This window comes from Coturnix japonica, chromosome 2 (genome assembly GCF_001577835.2).
Source record: "Coturnix japonica isolate 7356 chromosome 2, Coturnix japonica 2.1, whole genome shotgun sequence".
Taxonomy (NCBI): domain Eukaryota; kingdom Metazoa; phylum Chordata; class Aves; order Galliformes; family Phasianidae; genus Coturnix; species Coturnix japonica.
In genome coordinates, this window is record NC_029517.1 from 90,577,694 (window position 1) to 90,603,471 (window position 25,778).

At 40.3% G+C, this 25,778-nt stretch overlaps 1 protein-coding gene across 7 annotated transcripts in view; it reads left to right on the top strand.

Annotated features, from left to right (window-relative positions):
- The first annotated feature begins 8,081 nt into the window (after positions 1–8,081).
- Positions 8,082–25,778, top strand: part of DLGAP1 (DLG associated protein 1) — a 368,200-nt gene continuing 350,503 nt past the window's right edge. For 5 of the 7 annotated variants that reach the window (XM_032442677.1, XM_015855350.2, XM_015855349.2 and 2 more), the window contains exon 1: positions 8,082–8,189. The gene's annotated coding sequence lies outside the window, so the exon portion shown is untranslated. Of the gene's footprint in view, positions 8,190–9,283; positions 9,470–25,778 lie in introns of those variants that run through there. The other 2 variants (XM_015855355.2, XM_015855352.2) reach the window with 2 other exon arrangements.

Genomic DNA, 25,778 nt, shown 5'->3' on the forward strand with positions numbered 1-25,778 from the left:
AGGGAGATCTGAAGGCTGCTTCAGCTAATTGGAAGTGAGCGTGCAATTGCAGAAGTGCATCGAGCAAACTAACATTGGATGGCTGCTAGGAATGGAAATGGTGCTGGCAGAATGTTGGTCATGTAGAAAAAGATAGTGCTGACTCATCTTGAACAAACTGTCCTCTGTGCTTTTGGAGGGTTAAAAAAAAAAAAATGCCACAAGTACCACTTAGAAACTGCCATTCAAAAAGTGCAGAAAAAAGTTCAGCTCAATGCACCTTTCTTTTTTCTTCCTTTCCTCGTCCTTTCCTTCTTTGTCCATTCCTTCCTTTCCTTCCTTGGCACCTTTTCTCTGTCTACTTTTGCCTTCGCTTCGCTCTTCATCCTTTCCTCCTTCCTTCCTTCCTTCCTTCCTTCCTTCTCTTCCTTCCGTATCCTTCCTTCCTTCCTTCCTTCCTTCCTTCCTTCCTTCCTTCCTTCCTTCCTTCCTTCCTTCCTGTCTTCCTTCCTTCCTTCCGTTCCTTCCTTCGCTTCGCTTTCCTTTCCTTCCTTCCTCCTTCCTTCCTTCCTTCCTTCCTTCCTTCCTCCTCCTTCCTATCCTTCCTTCCTCCCTTCCTCCCTTCCTCCCTTCCTCCCTTCCTCCCTTCCTCTCTTCCTCTCTCTCTCTCTCTCTTTCTCTCTCTCTCTCTCTCTTTCTCTCTCTTTCTCTCTCTCTCTCTTTCTCTCTCTCCTTTCTTTCTTTCTCTCCTCTCTTTCTTTCTCTCCTCTCTTTCTCTCTCTCCTCTCTTTCTTTCTCTCCTCTCTTTCTTTCTCTCTCTCTCTTTCTCTCTTTCTTTCTCTCTCTCTTTCTCTCTCTCTCTCTTTCTCTCTCTTTCTCTCTTTCTTTCCCTCTCTCTCTCTCTCTTTCTTTCTCTCTCTCTCTCTCTCTCTCTCTCTCTCTCTCTCTCTCTTTATTTATTTATTTATTTATTTATTTACTTACTTATTTCTTCCCAATCATTAACATGAAACATTTGAAAAATATGCATGTGATTTTTCCCAGCTCTTGTAGAAACAGGAACATATACTGTATACATGCTTTAACAACAAAGGGCTCCTCTGGAACAATGCAGGTACAGTATTGTTGATGAAATGCAAAAGTGGGGATTTCATAAGATCTGAGAAGCCCTTACTTGTCCAATTGCTAATACTAAACTAACTTTTAGCATGGCCTTCCATGCTAGGGCCCTGTTTTGTGAATAGATGCAGAACTGTAGCTCCACCTGAAAACATTTTTCTTTCCTGAGACAAAAATGCATTGAAATGTATTCTCAAAACAGTTTTTAAAATAACTCTGGTACCTTTTTCTTGTATTATTTCTTGTTTTTCATTAGTTTTACTACAGGTCTCCAATGAAGTCTTAAATACAATTACACTGAAACTGCTATATGCATGTCAGTTTGGGGCACTCGATAGATTGCTGATGGAAAACAGGAAATAATACTTCCTATAAAGCAATGTTTTATTATTCTACTCTGCTACTACCTTCATTGTAAAATTCCTATTGACTTTCACGGAAGAAGCAGAAAGCCTGAAATATCCACCTATGCTAGCTACCCTTTACTGATGTTACCAGCTTGTTAATGTGCCTTAAAATAATCCCTTTCCCATACTTGATTGACACCTTTATTGATAGAAGTCTTAATTATTAGTCTTTCTGGAGTCTTATTCTATTAGATGTTCCTGTTAAAAACTCTCCTCAGAAACAACCTAAGCATGAGATATCAGCATATCTTCTAGGCACAAAGTAGAAAGCAATTGAACATTTCATAAAAATGTGATTTTAATTTTGAATATGGGGCTTTTTGACTTAGTTTATCAAGTAGCAATCTCATGAAATCTCTGCTCTGTGATAGGCTTAATAAGTCAGACAAACATCTGTTTCCATATTTCCATCTCTGTATAAATGACAAAATTACTGCACAACAGTAGATCTGGTCAAATGTATCAGTCTTTTACATCCATTCATTTAAGGAGAGGAAAGTAGCTGAGTTACCACATCACAGAGCCCTTAGGACTCATCTCCCCTGGACACTATTGCTTCAATAGTGCTGTGGTATGAGAGTCTTCAAGAATCTCTTGATAATTTAAACTTGCTTAGCTATGTCCAAATGATAACCTAATTTTTCAAAGCTGCAATCAGAATACAGGAAGCTGGCTACTTTCCACTTCTCTTCGTAGACAACTCTCCACCTCCAAAATGAGAGTAGCAAGTTTTCTTTTTCTCATCGTGGTTCATGCTGTATGTGATTAAATTATTAATTATTCAAGTATGTTTGAATAGACAGAGTGACTAGAAAAATGAAACCCAGCTCTCAGTTCAGATTTCAATTGGTTGTTACAAGCTGTTTGATGTGCAGCTGGTCTGAGTAGTTAAAGAGCATCTCCTACTGTTACCTGTTGCAGGAAAAGAGTAATCATAGCTCATGTGATAGAGGAAGGTGTTTTCTGGACAAACTAGTCATGATAATCTGGCTGGCTTCAATTATTAGTGTTGTTTGTACTGCCTGTTCAGGAATTAATGCAAATATAAAATATTATCCTATCTAAAAATGCCTTGCTTAGAATCCTAAGTGACAGTCAAATTTCTGCCTGATTAGTAGTCTTCTCATTCATATAAAGTTCCCATAAAGCGTCCCCTGTTTCTCTACTATTCTGTCAAAAGGAATTAAAGTATTCTTATGGTTCTGTTGCACTGTTTTTTTAGAATTACATGCTTTACTTAAAAAACATGACATCGTAAGTTATGGTCTCCCTTAATAAGGAAGTTAAATACAGCTCTTTGATGCAGATGTTTACAAACTGATTTGCACTTCACCACTTTCTCAGAGCTTTGATGTATCGAAATATCTGGAAAAATACTTCTTCTACAAGGGAATTTTCATGGGCTTGTTTAAACTAGTTCTCGTTTTTTTTGCTATTCTACTGATGTTTATTCAAAATAAGATTGCAGTTGATATCACTGAGACACATTCTGGTGATTGAAAGCCATTAGCTCAGTTGTTTCTAATACTGAACAAAGATTTGAGGGGTGGGAAGGGATGTCATTCTCCAGTCTTTTATTTCTCATCTTCCAAAACAGAGACGCCGCTCACAAGACAGTTTCTTCCTTAATTCTTGATAAAGGTTGAAGATTGTAGGTTTTGTGGAATTGCACGTCTCTTTAATAGCCCAAAGGTCACAAGAATAATACCTTTAATGAAGTATCTGTTTTACTTCTTCACAGTAAAATAGCACATATCAATCATACTGCTAAATTTGAAGCATTTTTCCACTCCACATTAAGTAGTTATGCTGAACTAACAATGTATTTAGATCTGTTGATACTCTTTTCCAAATGTTCTGGATGAGTAACCAGTGGATCATTAGGGCTTCTTACCATCCACCCTTAACTGTGAGCACCTGGTAGTCAATGTTGTTCTGCAAGGTGAACTGGCACCTGCTTATCTTTCCCTTGGAGGGGCACCTGTCACTTAGGAGTCGCTGACTGGGAACAGCTGCTCTGCTCCATGCCCTAATTCCTCCAAGTTATCCATTAGGCCAGGGATTGGAAATTGTTATAATGTTTGGTGGTTTTTTTTAATAGAATGTAATTAGATAACAATAAGTGAGACAATCCACACAACTCACCTGTCTAGGATGTCACTAGTTGTAGTGCAAACCAATAAAATATGACAACCCTACTGTGGGTACAGTAGATACGAGGTCTGTTCTGCAATAAACATTTATAATGCCAGGAAGCTGAAAACACTTTAAATAAAATCTTCTAGGCAAACCTGTGGTTACTCACAGAGAGAGAGAATAAAATCAGAGTTTCAGGTTAACAAGTCTGTTATGAAAATACCCTACCACTACCTTCAGAATGCCTTCTTGCCTTGAAGAAAGAGTTGATATGGGAAGGCATCTTTGTAAAACTGGCCTTGATGTGGCAAAGCAAAACATAAATTGCTAGCATCTACTGTGTGGGTAGAAGACATATCTCGAGTATGACAGTGAGACTTTCTTTCTTGCACACTCTGAGTAGGCTTAATCTCTCCATGCTCCCATTGTGCCATGGCTATGTGTGTGCCAACCCAGCAGGAAAACTTTGTGTGTTCCTGCAGAAATAGCTCTTGACAGGCAAGAGTTGTTTTGACAGGAGGTGGAAAAAATAAGACATGGGACCAGAGAAAATATCACTACTGTGCTCTCCATTTTCCAGTTGGTCTGCTAATGCCCTGTCTGCAAGGAAAATGAAAATAGAACAAAACCGCGGTACTGTGGCAGTGAATGGCAAACATGAAGGCATGATGGTTTAGAATTGGAAGAGGATGGAGGGAAATCTTTCTGAAATGCAATGAAGAATCAACTAGGAGGTTTAGACATGGATTTGGAAGGTGATGAGGTTATCTGCAAAGTAACAGACAAATACGAAGAAAGCAGCATTGTTCAAGATTTGCAGAGTCCCTGTGATGAATTTAGATGCCTCTTTCCCAGACATTAATGAAAGATGTATCTTGAAATCTTAATCATTTTATCTGCGACAGCAAGCTGCAGACAGCAAAATGCATAATCAGTTATTTGAACACACAAGGGAAAAATAAATCTTCTTATGGATGCTAGCCATCCATAAGTTCACACTTGTAAGCCTCGGTCATAAAAAGGTAATTCAGCAACAAAAGAGGAACACCAAATACCCATAGAGGCTCTAAGGCTTGCTAAGAGCCAGCTGATCAAGTGGTTCTGACCTTCTCTCCAGTAGAGGGCAGCGATACACAAAAACTAACTGTATTTTCAAACTTAGATTTTTGTAACATGGCAAATATCAGCATTTTCAAGAAAGTCATGTAAGCATGTATCCGGTTTAATTATCTAGTAATGACAGCTCATATAATGACCCCCTTTCACAATCACTCAAAGCAAAGAGAATTTCCTCCAGGAAGAAAAAGATCCTGAAAGCACGAGTGTCATACATAATAAGGGCATTTGCATTTTGAATTTCTTAAACTACAGATGGTTGATGATATTAATGTTGAACTATCTCAGCTACCCAGGTCTTTTAAAATGTTTCCTTTCCAATTCCCATGTGTCTGATCTGAGAACCATTTCTGAACATTTTTCTTCTAGGCTTTGCTTTCTCCACTTGTTCCTTGCTCACCTACATTTGTTTACCGTCTGTACTGAAACCCTGTGTTTCACAACCTGTTCTCAGTTTTCTCTCTGTGTGCCATCTTTCACACAATTCCACAAAGAATTTTAATCTCATCTTGGAAATCTCCCCAGGTGACACATTTTCTGAGACAACACCTGTGGGTACGATGACAACCAGTACAGACAAGTGCTTTTCATAAAACCAATAGGATGGGCAGCCCACAAAGATTACCTCCATTATGAAATGCATCTTCAGTTTCTTACTCCTTGAAGATACAAATTCCTCTAGATCAGTCTGGGAGTGAATTAGTACTAAAACTGCCTTTTCCCAACTCCTTGACCCAAACAAACAACAAACTGATTCACAGTAAGGAGCGTTTAGTAAAAAGGAAGAAAATTTCTATGCTTGACAGTATTTTGAGTTCTGAGAAGCTAATGCAAAAATATGCACTGTTTCTATTTCTTCAACTTTCAAAAGAATTTGGTTCTACTTCACCACCGGAAATTTGTATAATGCCCAAAAATATATTCCACTTTTTCCTTATTATCTGGTTCTACTAACTAACATAATCGACACATTAAATATAAATGCTTTTGTACAACTATCACACTCAGTGAGGCTACATCTTCCTTATGACTTCACAGGCCTATGGAGGGCAGGCTAAATCTTCACATAATTACATAGAAAAACTAAATACCTTCTTGTACAAGGTGTTCCTTGTATTTTAAACATCAGATCATGCTGGATTTGAAGGTAGTTTGAAAATATAGTTCATGATGACAAGTCAAAAAAAATCTTTCTAAGGCCTGAACTAATCCATTGCAGAAGATACTGTTTTATGTACAAACAGAACAAAGCAATTAATCCAGTGCTGTTTAACTTAATTACCTGAGTTAGCTCAGGTTCAGCATCTGTGATTCAGTTGAACCGAAAGGACATGTGTATCATAGTTTCATAGTTTCATAGTTTCGTGCGGGTTGGAAGGGACCTTAGAGATCATCGAGTCCAGCATTTTACACTCTTTTAAAATGCAATTTATTAACTGTGTCATACTGACTTGATTTTTACACCCTTAGTAACAGTACATTTTGTCTTGATTTTCTTGCAGGACCTGTGGGAAGTCACAAAGTATTTTATTGTGAGCAGCTAAATCCTAATACAAACATGCTAAATATTCCCTCTTTACACCATCTATTGTGTTTACAACCAAAATAATAATAATAATAATAATAATAATAATAATAATAATAATAATAATAATAATAATAAATAAAAGGGCCCCTTTATTTAATTATAATAATAATAAAAAAATGACCTCTTTATCAGTTGGTTGCTTCCTAATTAATATAATTATCAGCCACCAGAATTTCCTAGCCTAGATATGACCTACATATGTAATTAAAAATGTCAACACTTCCTCCTTTGGATGCCCTGAAGACATCAGATCTACATCATTCACTGTAAATAAACAGAAACTCATGTAAGCCATGCACATGACATCCCAATGAAAACTTTCTTTCATCTCTGACATTTAAGTCTAAAAATAACCCTTTTTCTATTACAAATAATAAAATATCAAGGCCGTTTCACACAATTTTTTCCTCACTTAATGCTTAATGTAATCACATCTTGAAACTTGCTGGCATGATCCACTGTTGACCTTTAAAGAGTTACTACAAGAATAATTTGCCCTACAATGAATTGTATGTCAAAAATCATTTGTATGCAGATGTACATATGTCTCCAGCATACAGATATAATATTTATTACTCAGCAAATAATTGATTTGAACATATTGCTGTTGTTCAAGACTGTTTTATTAGCTCATATAGTGAACTTGAAATTTGAGTTTACATGACTGGATGTAAAAGTATCCTTGTGTCTGCACAATGTCACAGATTAGCGAAGCCTTTCACCACGTCTTCAGTTTCATACATAAACGCATGTATATTGCCGTGAATATGCTTTTCACTTCTCACTTTCCATTAGCTATAAAGAATACATCCGAATGCAACTCACACAGGGGTTCTCCCCAGTGCTCAAGCCCGTCATCCTTTACACTCTACTGACCACAGCCATGCTACCGTTCATCCCCACAGATGAACAGCGAGCTATTTCACTGCCACCACGATCCGCACGCTTTGGGAGCCCCACTGCCAGCCCTCTCCCACCCGCTCTCCATACTCCCCGCTCTCGCAAGGCCAAGACGCTGCGGGCGGCTCCCTCCGCTCCCGGGCGGCCCCGGGCAGCGCCGTGCGGCATTACGCGGCGGGCAGCGCGCTGGCCGATCCCTTGGGAAGCGTCGCAGAGCCGCCCCCGAGGGACGCCGTGAGGGCCGAAGGAGCTCCTTGGGCAGCATTATTTTTTTTTTTTTTTTGGCAGAAACATAGAGTTACAGTGTTGTTTTTTAGGGGGGGGAGGAAGAATTGGTGGGATTTTTTGTTTTGTTTTTTGCTGTTGTTGTTCGTTTTCTCAGTTGCTCTCCCGAGGTGCCTCTCCGACAAGGGTGCAATGAAGTCCCCTAGAATAAATGGCCAGAGGAGTCTTTTCTGAAGGCGCGTCCTTGAGATCGGGAGGGGAAAGCGGGAGCGAAGAGCAGCTGTTGCGGGGCCGCGAGGCAGCACGCTGGCGGCTCGCGGTGCCCGGCCGCCGTAGTAGCGAGCGGCTCCTCCGGTGGTTGGGCTGGGGAGCGCTGGGCTCCTCCTCCTCTCCCCCCCAAGCCGTGCACAGCCGGGTATGTGGCTGATTAGTCTCCCCCCGTCTCTTTTTTTTCCATGGGTATACACACCGAGACTCGCACATGACAGTACTTCGGCGCGAGAGCCGTTGCATCGCCAGGAGGGCTGTGCTTCCACTCCTGGCACGCATACACACACACACACACAGATACACGCTACTGCTGCCGCCGCTGCTGGAAGTCTTTCTACACAGGGATTAGCAGCCGCCTGCGTCCCTCTCCCTGTCTTTCTTCTCCTTTTCCTTCCTTCTCTCCTTCCTTCCCACAAACGCTTGACTAAAGGACGGCGGGCAGAAAAAAGGTAAATGCTTGCGTGCGTGAGTGCTGTTTGCCGACAATAGCGATGGGTGATCGCTTCCCTGGCAGCGCGCTGCGCGGCTCCGCTCCCAGGCAGCAGGCTGCCCTCCTGCCGAGCCGGCGGCTGCCGCTCCCCGGGACTCTCCTCCCGGGGGATCGCGTTGGCTGCGAGAGGTGTCGCTTCCCCAGCCCCCCCTTTCACTTCCCCCCCGGACGTGGAGGTAAAGGTTGCCTCTGCTTTGCTCCTGAGCGCTTGCCACCTCAGCCTGGCAGTGTGGGGGAGTGCCGAGCGAAAGGTTGCGCGGGATGAAGGTTGCTATTAATCGCCGGGTGCGCGGAGGAGAGAGAGCTCTTTTCGCTTCGGCAGGGAACCCGTGCATTATTAATCAGGGCTGGAGAGTGGCGACGGAGCACGAGCCCTACACCGATTTCTCCCCCCGCCCCCCCCCCTCCGTTTGCTGCATCATTCAACAGAGTAATTTCTAGCTGGCCTCTCGTCGTGGGGCTTTTCTCCCACTATCCTTACTGCGGGGATATCGGCGGACGCCGGGGGTAGCCCCAATAGGGGCGATCCTTCTCCTGGTCCCGGAGGGGGAGCGAGGCGAGGGCACTCAGCGCTGCCTGCGGCGACCCGCGGGATACGGGCTCCGTGCCCCAGGGTCCCCGGGCGCCGGACGGGCTGCACAACTACTTGCCGCCTGTTGTTGCGGCCGTTTGTCCCGTGTCCCTCCTTGGCAGGAGAAGCAGAGTGAATTTTTGCCCCTTTTCTCCCCACCTCTAGCCAAGCCGAGATGCGGTGCTGTGCGGGTCAGCTCTGGCCAAAGAACCGCGAGGCTTGCCCGAAGCCGGGCTGCAGCAGCTACAATCTGGCTTCCGTTCAGCGGGCTCTCTCCATGTCGAGAGGGGAAGGGATGGGGGCGGCGTGAAGGAGCCCACGGTGTCGGACTGCCTCCGTGAGGATGGCAGGGAGGAGGAGAACGGTCGGCCTTAAAGCTGGGCCACTGCCGTGCCTCAGCCGGCACTCCCGAGGCGACGGGCAGCCCAGTGGGTGCTTAGCGCAGAGCCGCCAGCCCGCGGAAGTATTGAGGCGCAGGTGTGGGCGTTTAGTGGCCGAGAGAGGCGGTGACAGCAGCGACAGCAGCCCAGGAGGGGTTAAAGCTCTCCCTTGGGAGCTCCGGCCTCCCCTGGGTACTGCTCTCCGTGCGCTGAAAGGGGAGCGTGGGGATGGGGACACGAGCAACCCCTCTATCCTCAGTCCCTCCGAGAAATGAGGCGTTTAGCAAGGTCTGTTATATAATTGCGTCTTTTTGGTGTCATTCTTATTGCAGCCAGCTCGGGATGCCGGCAAGGAAAGTGTTGTAGCATGCCCGTTTTTGTAGCAGTTGATGTTGGTGCGAGAGCTGGGAGAAAATTTATGGAGTGATTAATATTTAACAGGAAGTACTTCAGTGTTGTACATGATTGATTTTGGGTAATCCCATTTCATTCAGGTTGTTTTGTACACCTGTTAGAGATACATAAACGTCGTGTTAAGGATAGAAAGCAAAAATAAATAATAAAAAGTAATAGAGGCAAAAACGGTGAGAAATGTTGCTCATCTGTGGAGTTAATTATATAAAAGAGTTGTTTAACCTTTTAGCCTACTTATACACACAAGGTAGGTGGGCTTGTAGGCACGGCGTGCGCTCTGCTGGTTATGTTGGATTGTATTTCAATATTAATGCACCTTTAAAAAGGCAACGCTAATTTGAGCCGGTATGGGGAGGCACTTGTGGTATTTCCCCCTCTCCTAAAAGAGCTGGGTTTGGTTGGTGTTCCCTCATCTGAATAATGACAATGGATCCAAAAGCCCAAGTGATATTCTGAGAGAAATGTGTTGATAGTAATAACAATTATGAGTTGTTGTATTTAAAATGTGATCGACAGAGTTCCTTATTTTCTTTTGTGTAGCCTACCTGTCTGTCCGATAATATGTATTTCAGAACTATTGAAAGTAGATATTGCAAGGTAATGAAAATGAATGGGAGCAATGTGTGCTGCTAATTAGGGAGGTCATCAGTTATTTTCACAGTGTAGGGTACAACAGTGTTCTGCTGTATGTATCCTTCTGAACTAAAGCTGTCTTTCTTCCTCTCACTAGAGCTGCCTACATTGAATATATGTGCTTAGGAGCTTATTCTGGTCTGTTTCTTAGGGAGTTAATGCTTGCATGCGTATCAGTATGATCTCTGTTAGATGTTGCCATGCTGACTTTCCTGTAGAGGTAGGTGGTGCCTCTCAGTGTAGCTTTAGCTAGCAGTGTTGCCACATGGAAATACAAAAAGAAAAGCATGAATAATGAATGACCTAGTAAAACCCAGAGTCGAAAGGCAGTAGTAAGCAGCCTCCGTGCTGTGTTCTCGTTTTGTTGCAGATCTCACTCCAGGCTCATCCCAGCCGGTAACTCAAGTTTCCACCCAAGCTGTAGAAGATAGGCGCAACGACCTCAGAGGGCATTGCCGTTTTAAGAAGATGGAGCTCAAGGCACTGGAGCATGAGATAGTTTATTCAGCCCTTAACCTCTGTAACCAAACTTAATTTTTACATCCTCTGTTGTATTATCTCTCAAGATTTAAGAAGGCTGTTCTTGCTGGGGACACGGAATTAATACTTGTTCTCCTCTTATTCCAAATTTTGCACTCGTGCACGAGGCTCATCCAAAGAAACCTGAAAAAGGGATCTCCATGGTAACGAGAGAGAGAGATTTTTCTCCCTCACCATAGGTCAGGATGAGACGCCTACCCGTTTGTTAACTTGTGGCAGCGTTTGTTGGCACCTTTCTCTTTGTGGTGACTTTGTCTGCTGGGGTGTGCTTTTACTGTTGGCTCATGCTCCCAGAGCATGGCTCTTGAAAATGGTGTTACACCAGTGCTGAGCACAGTCCCTGCATCTCTCCCACTTTCACCCTTCCCTTCCACTTGCATCACAAGTGGATGAACTTCAAAGTTCTCATGCCTGTGTGATTTGGTTATGGCATCTGAGGAAATAACCTGTTTTTGCTATGAGGCTATTGACTTGAAGGCCTGTTTTGGCTCTCACCGTATGAAAGGCACAACCTTATTTCTCAGTCAATCTCAGAATGAAGGGCAGTCATTTCTTTCCTGTCTCTTTTATTTGCCTGTGTTCTTTTTAGTGTCTGCAGAGGATTTTGTGGCAGCAAATCCTACCAGGGATTAGCATTATTTTGTATATGATACAATCGCTAATAGGGAATGTTGTTTTCTATCATAATTTTTTATTATTTTTAGGTGAGTTGTACTTGTCCCTTTTTATTGTTGTTCTGTTATCTTATTTGTGTTTTATGTTATTTGAAGAATAGTCTGCATATGCTGTGTCCCAGTGCAAGATAAGGTGAAATGAATACTTTCTGACAACAGGAGCATCAGGAATAGATAGTTATAACTTTCACTAAGGAATAGGGCATATCTTCTGTTCTCCTCTTCCTTTCTGTATTCATTTATCATAGCTAAGATCTCATGAGATGAGACCAAATGACTTTTTAAATGGTTCCCTTAGGCTGCTGATGCACCAGGTTTCTCTGGGCATATTTCCAGTTCTTTTGCCTTTCCCAGTGACATAGCTTGGGATAATTTGAAAACAACCATCTTAATATAAGACAGCAGACATCATTTGTTGCTGGGCAGTATGTCATTTGTGACTGTAATTGGAAGACAGATGCTAATGCTGATTTTAGCCTTCTTAACTTGCCTCATTGGCAGACTGTCTACAGAAACACTTCACTGTGCTTGGAAATCATGCAATATATTCCTACCTTTCTGTATTCCTGTTTCTGAAAGAATTGCCTATGCTATTTGAGAGCTAGTATGCTCATAATCTGGCTTGCAATGTGAATCTGACTTAATGTGTATTTTCAGTGTCTTCTACCTGATGTAAATAATTTTGCGAGAGTAGCCTGTGTAGCTTCTTCCTTCAATCTTTGTATACAAGAAACTTCCATTACCTTTCTACATGATGTTTTGTCCCTGTATTGGTAGTATTTCAATGACAATCATTCAGCTCATTTCATTCAGCTTTGAAAATGGGGGTTGGGTTTTTGTGTGTCTGTTTGTGTTGTTTGTTTGTTTTGGGTGGTGTTTTTCTTAGCCTTGCAGGCTGGCTTTGAGTGTAGGCTGCAGTAACTTGTGCTGATGTGTAACATAGAGGTTTCAACTTCTTAACTGTTGTGCCAGTGTAGTAACTGTATTGAATCTAGGCAAGGATTCATTGAGTTTTCCTCTATTTTGTGAAAAGGAGGAGTTTAAAGTGTTAGGGATGCCCAAAACATCAGTGTAAGAATTGTGATGAAATTTCAGTTTCAAGCTCCAGGCATAAATAATTATACCTGAAGATAACTGCTTTCAAGAGATATGGTGATAGAATGAAAAGAGTTTTTTGTTTGTTTAAATAAAAAACAGTGAAAATTTTCCAGCCAGCTTCCTGAGTGTTGCCTGTTGCTAATACCATACTTGTTGATGCGTTTTTCTGGAGTGTCTATATAATTTCACAGGTGAAACATGATGATGTATCTACCTGGTTGGAGAACAGTAACAGTAAGAGACACTTGTTTGCAGTCTCAGTTACCTTTGTCGTCATAACACCAGTTTTAGCAGTGTCCATACAGTGTTCAAAGTCAGCATTGAGAATTTGTCTTTCACTACTGTCTTTCTGTATTATTTTTTGTTCTTTCATCAGCATCAAAATAAAGAGGAGATGAAATCCAGGTCTCTGAATTCTGCTAGTGGTCTCCATAGTATCTTTCCATGCATATAGACAAGCAGTGGTTGACTTTCTCCAACAGAAGTATTGAAAGCCAACGTGTTCCAGGAATGTGCAGTGTCACAGGGTTATGCACAGCATACAAGAATCTCCATTTTCTTCCCATCTTATGCTTGAAAGAATCTCAGAGTACTTTCAGTACATACCTCTCGCATAGGGTGAGTTTGATTTAGCAGATTGTATGAAAGTGCAACTCCTCATTTCTCAGGTTCTGCTGTATTGGTGCAAATGTGTTATAAGGATATGAAAGGAGATTCCTTTTCCTCTTCATTTTTTGTCTTTTTTGTTCACCAGGCATAATGCTCAGGCATGGTTTAGTTCTCAAAGTTGTCAACAGCTTTAGAGCTGGTGGTTGGCCTCTGTGATTTTTCTTTTTTCCCCATTCTTATTTTTTTCCTCGGGGGTGGGGAGGCTGGGAGAGGACTGTCCTTTAGAATCTTGGTGATTCTACTACAAGATCCTACTTGCTGGCAGAACATCTACATAGCCATTCCTTCTAACAGGTCTTTTCTTTGCAGAGTTGTGCTTATTGTTGAATTTCTGTATAGTTTTGTAAACATTATTGATAGATATTCAAATGTAGCTTTTCAGTAGCAAGTGGGTGGCAAACTAGAATAAACAGGAAAATATCACTCCAGCAATGAAAGAAAGAGGTAGAATTAAGTGTATTTATTTGAATTTACAGCTGCAAATTAATTGTTTTGACATCATGATGCCTGCAAAATTTATTTATAAAAATGGAAGTTAATTCTGTATGTGGAAGAACTTTTCAACCCTAAAATGTAATACTTATTTGAATTCATCTGAGAAGAATGTTTCTAGTTGTATTGGCTCACAGAACTCTTAAGTGTGATCATTGTATATGGGTCATTTATTAATAAGAGTGGAATAGTGCTAACAACAGTAAGAATGGTGGTACTTTGAAAACTAAGATGTATATAGAATCATAGCACCCTTAGAGTTGGAAGGGACCTTTAGAGGTCAACTAGTCTCCAATTCTTCTGCAGTGGACAGGGGCATGCATAGCTAAGTAAGGATGTTCAGGGTTTGATCCAGCCTCATCTTGAATGTCTCCAGGGATGGTGCATCAACCAAATCTCTGGGTAGCTTATTCCAGTGCCTCATCACCCTCACTGTGAAAGACATTTTCCTTATATCCAGTTTAAATCTACTCTCTTTAAACTTGAAGACATTTCCCCTTGTTCTCTCACCAGAGATCCTGCTAAAGATTTTGTTACCCTCTTTCCTGTAGCTCCCCTTTAGGTACTGAAAGTTCACCATCAGGTCACCTTGCAGCCTTCTTTTCTCCGGGCTGAACAGGCCCAGCTCTCTCAGCCTGTCCTTGTAGGAGAGGTGTTCCATCCCCTGGATCATTTTTGTGGCCCTCCTCTGGATGCGCTCCAGCAGGTCTGTGTCTCTCCTGTACTAAAAACTTCACATCTGGATGCAGTACTCCAGGTCAGACCTCTCCAGTGCAGAGTAGATGGGCAGGATGCTTGACCTGCTGGCCACACTTCTTTTGATGCAGTCTAGGATATGACTGGCTTCCTGGGTTGTGCAGGCTAGGCCCACTATTCAAGCCTGTCTAGGTCCCTCTGGATGGCATCCTGTCCCTCTGGTTTGTTGACTGCACCCCACAGCTTGATGCCATCAGCAAAATTTGTGAGGGGGCTTTCAACCCCACTGTCAATGTCATTGATGAAGATATGTAAGAGTAATGGTTCCAGCACTGACCTTGGGGGACACCAGACATCACCAACCTCCATCCAGACATTGAGCCATTGACCATCACTCTCTGGTCTTCATCCTGCAATCAGTTCTTCAGAGTTTACCCATCAAATCCTTCTCTTACCAATTTAGAGAGAAGGACATTGTGGGGTACTGTGTCAAAGGTCTTACTGAAGTTGAGATAGGTGATATCAGTGGCTCTTTCCTTGTCCAGTGATGTAGTGACTCCATCATAAAAGGCTGCTAGGTTTATAAGACAGGATTTGCTCTTGCTGAAGTCATACTGGTTCTCCCATATCACCTCCCTGTCTTCCATGTGCCTTAGCATAGCTTCCAGAAGGATCTGTTCATGATCCTTCCTGGTACAAAGATGAGACAGATATGTCCCCAGGAATTACCATCCTCTTTTTTACCCTTCTTAAAAATGGGTGTGATGTTGCCTTTTTTTCTAGTCACCAGGGACTTCACCTGATGGCCACAACTTTTCAGATATCATAGAGATGGTGACTGTATCAGCCAATTTCCTTAGGACTGGGATTCATCTCTTCAAGTCCCATAGATTGTGGATGTTCAGGGTCCTCAGGAATCCCTAGTGTGTATCACTTCATGAAATGAAAGACTCTAGAAGAAAAGATATGGTGATATAGTTTGGAAAGCACTGTCACTTGCAGTGAAAAATGTGAACTTCTTTTGTTTTTTTGGTTTATAAAAACACTTCCAAGCTTATCATGTATCTGTTAGAATGCCCATATATTGTCTAATTCACAGAACTGAAGTGGCATGGTGGTTGAAGAGCAGGTCATTGTACATAGGGTGGATGTGAAAGTTGATTTTTGTATGTATGAGCTTCCATTTTCTTCAAACATACCAATCTATATGGTGGTACTTACTTTGACTGTGTGTGGTCTGCCTTGCTGCATACTTTTATGGAGTTTTACATCTCTATAGACAATGCGTGATATAAATCTATCCGCTGAATGTCCTCTTGCTGTATTTTGCAGAGAGGGAGTTGTGCAGGAAAATTATATACAAACAAAGCTATTTAAACATGAAAGGGATCATTGATTTGCTGTGCCATATGCTAATAATTACTCAGTTAATGGACAAAACCAACAGTGGGAAGCCTGTGAGACCTCTTGTACATCACGAATAATACAATGAGCTCAGTCAAAAGGATGTTTTCTATATAGTGCATATGGTTAAGTTGTTGCATACTGGATGTCTTCAAGTATAAAATATCTTTAGAAATCAAGACTTGAGCAGAGAGAGGAGAGGGCTGAAAGAAAACTTTGCATGTTTTTAAAAACAAATCTTAATAGGTATCACTGGTAGACTGAGGCAAGATACAAGTAAATGTCAGTCTCATTTTTACACGTTTGTGTGAATAAAACTTGCACTACTAGAGACAAGAGATGAAAAGAAAAGCTAAACACAAGGAAGCCCAACCAAAGTATTTGAACATTGCCATTTGCAAAACAGATATTATGCAAAGTACTTTTAAAATCAGTGTCACATGCTGCAAAATAACGGCTGTACCCTTCTAGAGGATGTTTCTGACAAACCAAGTCAAAATATGGGAGTGTACAAAAGTTCTTGACCTGATCTTTTCGTCTTTCAAATGACTCATATTTCAAATGAAAACTGCAGGAGGAGGAGTAAGAAGCTGTATGAGTTTTTAATATAATTTTGAGCAGCAGTTGATCAGGGCTGTATTAGAAACTTTTCCTGAGAAGAAATGTTGGAATGTGGTGGCAGCTGTTCTGTGTTATACCTGTAGAGCACTTCTGAAGACATATATTTGCCAAGGGATGAAACAAGGATAGCGGCATTCCTGTGGGATCTAACAAAATTTAGTTACATCATGTTCCTTTATAATGGAGTTCTAGTGCTCCCATGACAAAGCATAGCAGAGCATGATGAGTGAAAGAGAAGGTTCATCTTGGTGCCAATTTCAGTTTCTTTGTGAACTAAAAAAATAAATTATATGTACAATGAGAAGAAAAACTGGGGACTTCTGAATACTCAGATTTCTGGCAGACTTTGTACAGCTGTGAAAGCTCTAATTTGCTTTTTGCTATTCAACTAATCTGTAGTTCCCTACCTGAATTGCTCTAGGACTAAAGAAAGGAGTATGCAGCTCTGAGTGGTCTGTGTGAGATAGATCCTGATAAAAGAAGCGATGCTTGAAGCTAAAATTACTACAGAAAAGCCTGGTATATTTTTTTCATTAAGTTCATGCTAAGTGAAAACAATTGGTAGGTTGGGTGTGGATTTTGACTTAGTTCAACTGTGATATTATTCTTCTTTATTTTAATGCATGATTATGGCAAAATACATCGATTATTTAAAGTATAGTTAATTAGTGATGGGATTCACCAGATCTCATTCAGACTTTTTCCTGTCTTTACATATCCAAAGTGTAGAGAGTCCCTGCTGCTGGCTTAGACATTGGTTTGAATAATTGCTGAATTAAGCACTGTCCTGGTTTTGTGTAGATTTCTTTATATACTTACTTTAATCCTTGGCATTGAAAACTGAACGTACCATTGCTTCCAGTGTTGTAGTTAGATATTCACTTTGTGCTGCTGTATCATCTGTATTTTCTCAGCTTTTTTTTTTTTTTTTTTAATTATTTTTTATTTTTGCCTTAAGATTTACTATAATGGTGGTTTGTACTCATCTTCCATACCCAGTTTATGGTGTCTGCTGGCCATAGTTTAGTAACATGATTGATAAGTGTGGGCTACCTCAGAAAGCCTGCATATGCTTTGGATTTATATATATGTCAGGATTAATCTTTTGAGAAGAATTTTATTCCTCAATCACAGGGAGTTTAAAGTGATTTTCCTTTAAATTCCATTATTCTTGATACTGGTCTCTCCTACTCCTTGGAAATTCCTCAGTGGTGTAGAAAAGTTTAAGGAGAAGCTGAAATTAGCTCTTCTGACACATGGAACAATTTAAGGTTTATGTTTTTCTTTCCAGTGGATCAGGGAGGACCTGAAGGAGGAATTATGAATTCCCCTGGAAGAGCACGCCCTTCACTCACACCTCAAGGCTGAATCTGCTGCTTTTATTTCCATTGGATGACCCTGAAAACAAGAATTTATAAGTCTGCTAACTCAAATACATAGTGAATTCCACAAACTCTGTATCAGATCTACAGCATATACTGTTACCTACATGTAGTGGACATGCTTAGCCCATTTCTCAAGAAGAAATTACTTATATATTACTCTTTTTCAATATTTTAATTTTCCTGTGTAATCACAGTGACTGTCCAGAATTCTTGGATACCAGCAGCAAACTGTACTCTCATAATTTTGTTTTTACTGAACAGCACTTTAGCCACTGTAAAGGAAATAGTATTTTTAAACAGTTAACACTAGGTAGATCTATGCCTTATACAGACTGCAAATAACCAGTAAGTTATTTAATATATCATAATGTATGGCTAAAAAAATACATAAAAATTAACAATAATAGAGCTGTACCATCAGATCCAATACAGTAAAGCTTTTTCCACTGCTAGAAGAGTTCAGTAATTTACTGCTACAATTTTATATCATGGATATGATTCATTCTGTTTTAGTGGATGTAAACAAATTTGTGTATTGTTTTATTCAAAGTTGAATTCATATTTTATGTGATGCTGAGATACCTGAAACATTACAGAATAAAATGTTTAGTTGGTTGATTTATTTTTTTTTATTTTTATTTTTTCCTAAATACATATAAATCTTCTGGAGCACAATTATCAGCCAAATTTTTATTCAGCAATGGAGTAAATGGTTCTCACTCACAAATCATCCATTGGTTACAGTCTGGAGCGAAACCAGGCTCCTACATTAGATGTTAAAGCTTATCTGCTTTGTAACCCAAATGCTCAGTCATTTTCCAGTTTGTTTGTCTTTAGCATAAATTGTTCTAAGGTGAGCTGCTTGCTGTGTGTTTTGTAGAAGACAAAGTACAGCCACAGTATTGCAAACAAACTGTTTAAATGGATTGATCAGTATGTGCACTGCACATCTTATCTGTTTAAAATAGTTAATTAAGGTAAAGAAAATAATTTTGCTTTCCTCTTTGAATTTGCTGATTAGTCATGGATTGTTGCCCACAACTTTATGGAAGCTAATCAAGTAGTTCTTTCTTAATAGATTCCATTATTATCTTTATAATGTACTAGCTAAAGTAAGGAAATTAATTCAGTGGAGTCTCACTAGAGCTAAGATTGTGTATGTGCTGGAAAATTAAGTGTGGCAAATACATTAGCTGTTATTTTGATAAGCATTTTTTTAGGGTTTATCTGGAGGTATTTTAAGCAGTAAGATTAATTTTGTTGTGTTTATTGCTGGGTCAAATACTTTTTGAAAGCAGGATGAAGTTAGTCACGCTTTATTTAATACCTATTTTTAAATAAATCTATTTGTGCATAAGAAATGGGAAATTAATACGAAGATAATACTCTGTATTAAATATATATATATAAATAAGTAAAGAAAAGGTGTATTTTATCACAGTAGGCCAGACACTGTGCCCTTCTGTTCACCAACAGGAACCAGATACATATTTACATTACAATTGAGCTCAGCAGATGCAAAATGTTGGAGACTGTGCTTCTGACTGGTATGTCCACGGGGAGTAAGTGGGGTGAAAACAGACATGGATTTGATTAAAAACTAGATTCAAGTAGATGTAATTATGCAAAGCCAAATGGAAAACAAAACAACAACAACAAAAACACCTGTTTTTGTTATATAATTACCACTTCTAGCTTTTTGTATTTAGAAATCGTAAATTTTTGCCTTGCCCACTACTGCTTTTTAATTTTATTTCTTGGACGTAGGGGAAAAGTTTATCATTTGGGAAGTGGAATATAGGTCAGTTGGGGGTAAAAAAGAAAAAGACTGAATTCACCAGTTCTGAAAGCTTTGATAGCCAATTCATGATAGAATTTGAATTGTAATGCCTTAATGTGTAGTGCGTATGACATTAAGTCTTAGACTATGAGTAAAACAAGTTGTTTAGAAGAAATGCCTTGTGTAATGGATGCTATAATCAGGAGATCATTTGTATAGTGCTGACCATAGTAATAAATTAGGTATTTATTGTCTTCTCAGTGACTAATATCCCTCTTGTTGTAAAGGAAAAATGTCACTGCTTATCTGTATTATGTTGTTGTCAAGGTGATGAATTTGAAATGAGACGTTAGCAATAAAAAACACGAGTTCGTAAATTACTGTTTTGAACAACTGAAGATCACATCAAATGGAAGAAGTACAAACAGTTTCTGAGGTTTCTTTGCTAGCTTGGTTACAAACAAATGTTCAGTTCAAATGAATTTTATTACACAAAATAATGAAGAGATGTATATCCAAGGACAAAAATAAAATGTAAACGGATATACTCGGCCTTCTTCAATACTTAATTTTAATGATATCAATTTAAAATTATTTTCCATTGGAATTTTTCTACAATTTCAGTCAATGTCTGATAATATAAATGGAAATACAGTCATTTGAAATGGTAATATAAGTTAATGCTAAGGAAATCCTACCACTTTATATATTCTGTAAATAGTTTTCTTATGGATTAAGTCAAGAGACAGTAAAATACTCTAGTAGTTCTAAATTAATTCTGCATTATATTTTGTCAACAGTCTAGATTTCAATTTATTTGTGTTAGTTTTGCCAAGTTTCTCATAAAATCAAGCAGTTTTTAGAAAGTAGAGTGGTGTCTTTCACATTGGATAGAATCATGATATGGTTTAGCAGAGCACAGTATGACTTAAATGGGTCCAGGGTTCAGGCTTCAGCTCTTTGAATAAGATGTTTGGTTGTGTCAATAAGTCAGTATGGGTTAATGGAGCCTCTTAGGTGTACATATATAATTTTAATTGCGTTCCTCATGGTTGAATATAGCAAGGATCCTGATCCTGTGCTTACTTGAAATGAGTGGCTCTCACTGTGAATGTAATGTCTATTGTTGCCTCAAGCAGTCATTGGATTGTGTTAGTACAGAAGTACAAAGATCTCACCTTTTTTCTTTAAGGCCTGCTGGGTTATTAGTGGTTCAAAATATTACCTTCTAAATGCAGTAATGATTTTCTTCACGTATTGCTGGAAAGGGAAACCTAGTCAGAAAGGCCAGACTGTTGCCTGGTCTCCTTTGTGTGTGTGTGGTTATTATCTTTGGTTTTCACATTGTGTCAAGTACGTGCATAGAAATTATGCTTTTGAAGGGGAAGAAAAGTTATGAAGAGTAGAAGATATATGAATGTATATTGGTAACTAAGATCCCCCTTCAGGTTTGACTTCATTCTAGACAGGTATTCCAGGCTTCTTTCAAAGAAAAAGTGAATCCCCTCCAAGTATTATCTATGGCTCAGGTTAGGCATAATTTTAGGATTTAACAGAGATTGAAGTAGTGCGTGAGACCATCTAAGCTGACTGGAATTTTATCCACAGAGAGTGAAAGCTGGCTGTTAGGCCCAGTGTTGAAAGATTAAGACACCTTTTTTCCCTCTATGGTTTTATAGTAGTGTTGAGACTGTCAGATTTGTTTCTCCGTGAATTACAGTTCCAGAGGTGAAAAGTCAAGCTGCCTTTCAAGACAAGTTTTACTAATTATAGTAATGAATATATTATTAATATTCCATTAGCAATGTATGATAATTGTACACCGATGGGCTGTCACTTTCAGTCACATACAGAAAAGATCACAGATGCAATTTTATGTTGTTACGCCTTTATCAGCTTTGATTCCTGTCAACAGTTGGCTCTACGCACATGAATGCTGTCATATTTCAGAAATACATTTTGTGAACTGCGTGGGTCAGTGCATATCAGTGCTTTGTTTAACATTTTAACAGGGTTGTATGCTTCTACGTTCACTAGCTAGGGAGCAGCTTCACTGTTCAGGAAATATTATATGTAGGGAAAATCCTGTTGTACTAATAGTGAACAAATACAAATTGGGCAATGTGGTAGCTTCAGAAAAATACAGTGGAAAATGTACATCTTGTAGATTAAAAATATTTTCTTTGGGTGTTTTCATAGGTGTAATTTTGATCTGTGCCATTAGTTCTCTGAATCCTGAAGTTAATTTAATGTATCTCCCTGACAGCACTTTAGCTCAGTTTTGAGACATGGGGATTTACAGTTCTTCCATGTGAACTTCATGGTCTTCACTTTCTAAAGCAGTTCTGTAACTTAGCACTGACTGTGAATATTTTGATACATTTTGATAGTGAGGATGAAAAAATGTTAAGGATTGCATAGTGTAAATTGCATAGAAGAGTACTGGGATATCACACAGGGTATGTGTATGCACAATTGAAGCTCTTTTTTTTTTCTTGCATTGTCTCTTATTCAAACAAGCTCAGAAGACTATTTGCTTTGTATTGTGGCCTTTACATGTGGTTGAAACCAAGTGTCACAGAATAAGGATGAAGTTTTCTTCCACAGTTAAAGAAAGGAAACCTAACTGGTGTTGGCATACATACTTGTGTGGGCCATGTGTTAATTACCCCTGCTTGGAAAGGAAATGTGTGCCAACTGTGTATGCACATGCTACTGTGTGTAAAAGATAAATTACAATATTTGAATGTTTAATTCATTATGCACTAAAATCAATAATTTTTATTTTCCAGCACTTCTTAAAATGTTACAGAATTAAGTATTGTGTTTTTCAATAGAACAAATGATTCCTTTTGTGTTTCAATAGTATTATACAAATGTGCAAAGAAGTTAAGAACTGTAGTGTAAAGCTGACCAACTCTTGCAGTACAAAGGGACAAGAAACTGAAGTGGCCTGTGTTGTCCATTCAGTAGTCCAGCTGCAAACATAGAAAAAGAGCTTTGCAATTAGCCTTTGTAAATGCTAACTGACAGCAGAGGGAGGGTTTTGAGACTTGCGTTTTCTGGGCTCCACTCCAAAATCTGGAATAAAATATACTTCAGTGACTGCATATCTTCCTGCCCTTTTCTCATCTGTCTCCCCTAGCTTGACTACTTTGTCTTCTCATCTTGACTCGTGTTTCTTCTATGTACGCTGCACTTTCTTACTTCCTCCTCTGCCTTTTTTTTTTTCCTCTTGAATCATGCTATACATTACCTCTGCTTTTTTTTTTTTTTTTTTTTTTTTTTTTTTTTTTTTTTTTTTTTTTTTTTTTTTTTTTTTTTCTTCCATGTTTGCTGTAGAATCAGAGAACTGTTTGAATTGAAAGGGACCCAGAAAGATCACTGAAAGGTTGATGGAGACCTATCAGTGGACATGAGCACAGAGAGGTGGTGGGTGGTGTGTTTCAGCAGTGTTGATGGTGACAGAGGATCATATCTGTTGGTGAAGGTATTTATGAACATAGCATGCAGGCTTTTGTTCATCACCAGAAAAAAAAAAAAAAAAAAAGCATAGCTAGTGGTGGAAACTATGTTGAATAGTAGTGTTATGTAACTGAGAATTTGCTCTATTAAGCAGTGTTATTGTGCTCTTTGTTGCAGTTTCTATGGAAATACAGAGAAGGCATTACTTTCAGAGCGACTCGTGTATATCTTATTTTTGATATCTGTGCCATGGTTTCCTATTAAATAATCACAGACAGTGAGAGGGTTTTTGCCTGCCTGCAGACTGAGGCATGTTCAGTGGTTTATGCTGGGAGTGGGTTCTCTGGAGAAATAAAACACCAAGAGATATCTTGAGATAAAAATGGCAGTTTTCAAAGTACACATTTTGATAGCTTTTATAGTGTTTAAACCAGAATAGTCCTGGTGTTTTATGTTTAAATGTGGAATCTGTAGCTTTTCAATGGAATGTTTTTTTATGTGTTTAACTTAATAACTTTTATTCCCCAGAGTATCCTGGTGGCTCTTCTCTAAGCTTTTAAGAACTGTCAGAAGAGTTTGGACTTTTTTTCCACTGCTTGTTTGTAACTCAGATTATTTCATTTTTCTAATTTGAACAGATTTGGATGAAAAATCAAACCAGATCTTAGATCCGGTCTGCCTGTACTGAAGAGTTAAGGGCAGTTGCCATTAAAGTGGGTTTGCTGCTGGCAGGAGAGTTTAGGAGGATATTTGTGATGGCAATAAGTCACTGTCACTGTCCTACTCTAAATGACAGCCTAAAGTCAGAGGTGGATGCTGCTAGCTATGCACAAGAAATGAAGATCAACAAATACTCCTGAGAGAGAACTTTGACAGATATGGCAGAAGGAAAAACTTGGCTGGGAAGACCAAATCTTTTCAGGTTATTGTGAACAGCAGTTACCAGGGTTTTCAATACAAGAATTTTGCATAGGAGTGAACCAAAAGTTGTGGATCCTAAACAGAAAGTTGATTAATACTGTTTTGGGGAGAGATCACATAGTTGCTCTCAAAAGGATTATTAATCAGAGGAACAAAGACGAATTATCCATGGGTCCGGATGAGATTCACCCGAGAGTGCTGAAGGAACTGGCTGAGGTGATCGCTGAGACGCTTTCCGTTATCTTTCAGTGCTCCCTGTTAACGGGTGAGGTCCCGGAGGACTGGAGGCTTGCCAACGTGACTCCCATTTACAAGAAAAATTGTAAGGAGGATCCGGGGAACTACAGGCCTGTTAGCCTGACCTTGGTGCCAGGGAAGGTAATGGAATGAATTGTCTTGAGGGAGATCACAAGGCAGGTGTGGGATGACCAGGAGATCAGACCTAGCCAGCATGGGTTCATGAAGGGCAGGTCCTGCTTGACCAATCTGATCCCCTTCTACGATCCTGTGACCCGTCTAATAGATGAAGGAAAGGCTGTTGATGTGGTCTACTTAGACCTCAGCAAAGCCTTTTACACTGTCTCCCATGCTGTTCTCCTACAAAAGCTGGCAGCCCATGGCTTGGATGAGTACACTCTCGGCTGGGTAAGGAGCTGGCTGGAGGGCCGGGCCCAGAGAGTGGTGGTAAATGGAGTTAAATCCAGTTGGAGACCAGTCATGAGTGGTGTTCCCCAGGGGTCGGTGCTGGGACCTGTCCTCTTCAACATCTTTATTGATGTCTTGGATGAGGGCGTTGAGTGCACCCTCAGTAAGTTTGCGGATGACACCAAATTGGCAGGGAGTGTCGAGCTGCCTGAGGGTAGAGAGGCCCTGCAGAGGGATCTGGATAGGCTGGAGAGCTGGGCCGAAGCCAACGGGATGAGGTTCAACAAGACCAAATGCTGGGTTCTGCACTATGGCCACAACAACCCCAGGCAGCGCTATAGGCTTGGGGCAGAGTGGCTGGAGGATTGTGTTGAGGAAATGGACCTGGGGGTACTGATTGATGCTCGGCTGAACATGAGCCGACAGTGTGCCTGGGTGGCCAAGAAGGCCAACGGCATCCTGGCTTGCATCAAAAACAGTGTACTAGCAGGAACAGGGAGGTAATTGTCCCCCTGTGCTCGGCATTGGTGCAACCACACCTCGAGTACTGTGCTCAGTTTTGGGCCCCTCACTGCAAGAAAGACATTGCGGCCCTGGAACGTGTTCAGAGGAGGGCTACAAAGCTGGTGAGGGGTCTGGAGCACAGGCCTTATGAGGAGTGGCTGAGGGAGCTAGGATTGTTCAGCCTGGAGAAGAGGAGGCTCAGGGGAGACCTTATAGCTCTCTATAACTTCCTGAAGGGAGCTGGGGGTTGGCCTCTTCTCTCGTGTAATCAGTGATAGAACTAGAGGGAATGGTTTTAAGCTGCGTCAGTGGAGATTCAGGCTGGACATTAGGAAGTATTACTTTTCGGAAAGGGTAGTCAGGCATTGGAATGCACTGCCCAGGGAGGTGGTGGAGTCACCAACCATGGGAGTGTTCAAGAAACGCTTGGATGTGGTGCTGAGGAATATGATTTAGCCTGGAAGTATTGGTAATGGTTGGACTAGCTGATCTTCTAGGTCTTTTCCAACCTTGATAATTCTGTGATAATAATTCTGTGATAATTATGAAATCAACTGATGGGCTTAATTGTATGCTTCAACAAGTATTCCCAGCAACAGAGAAGGTGTTGTTTTCAATTCATGTACTTTACATGAATTACATTACATTTCATGTAA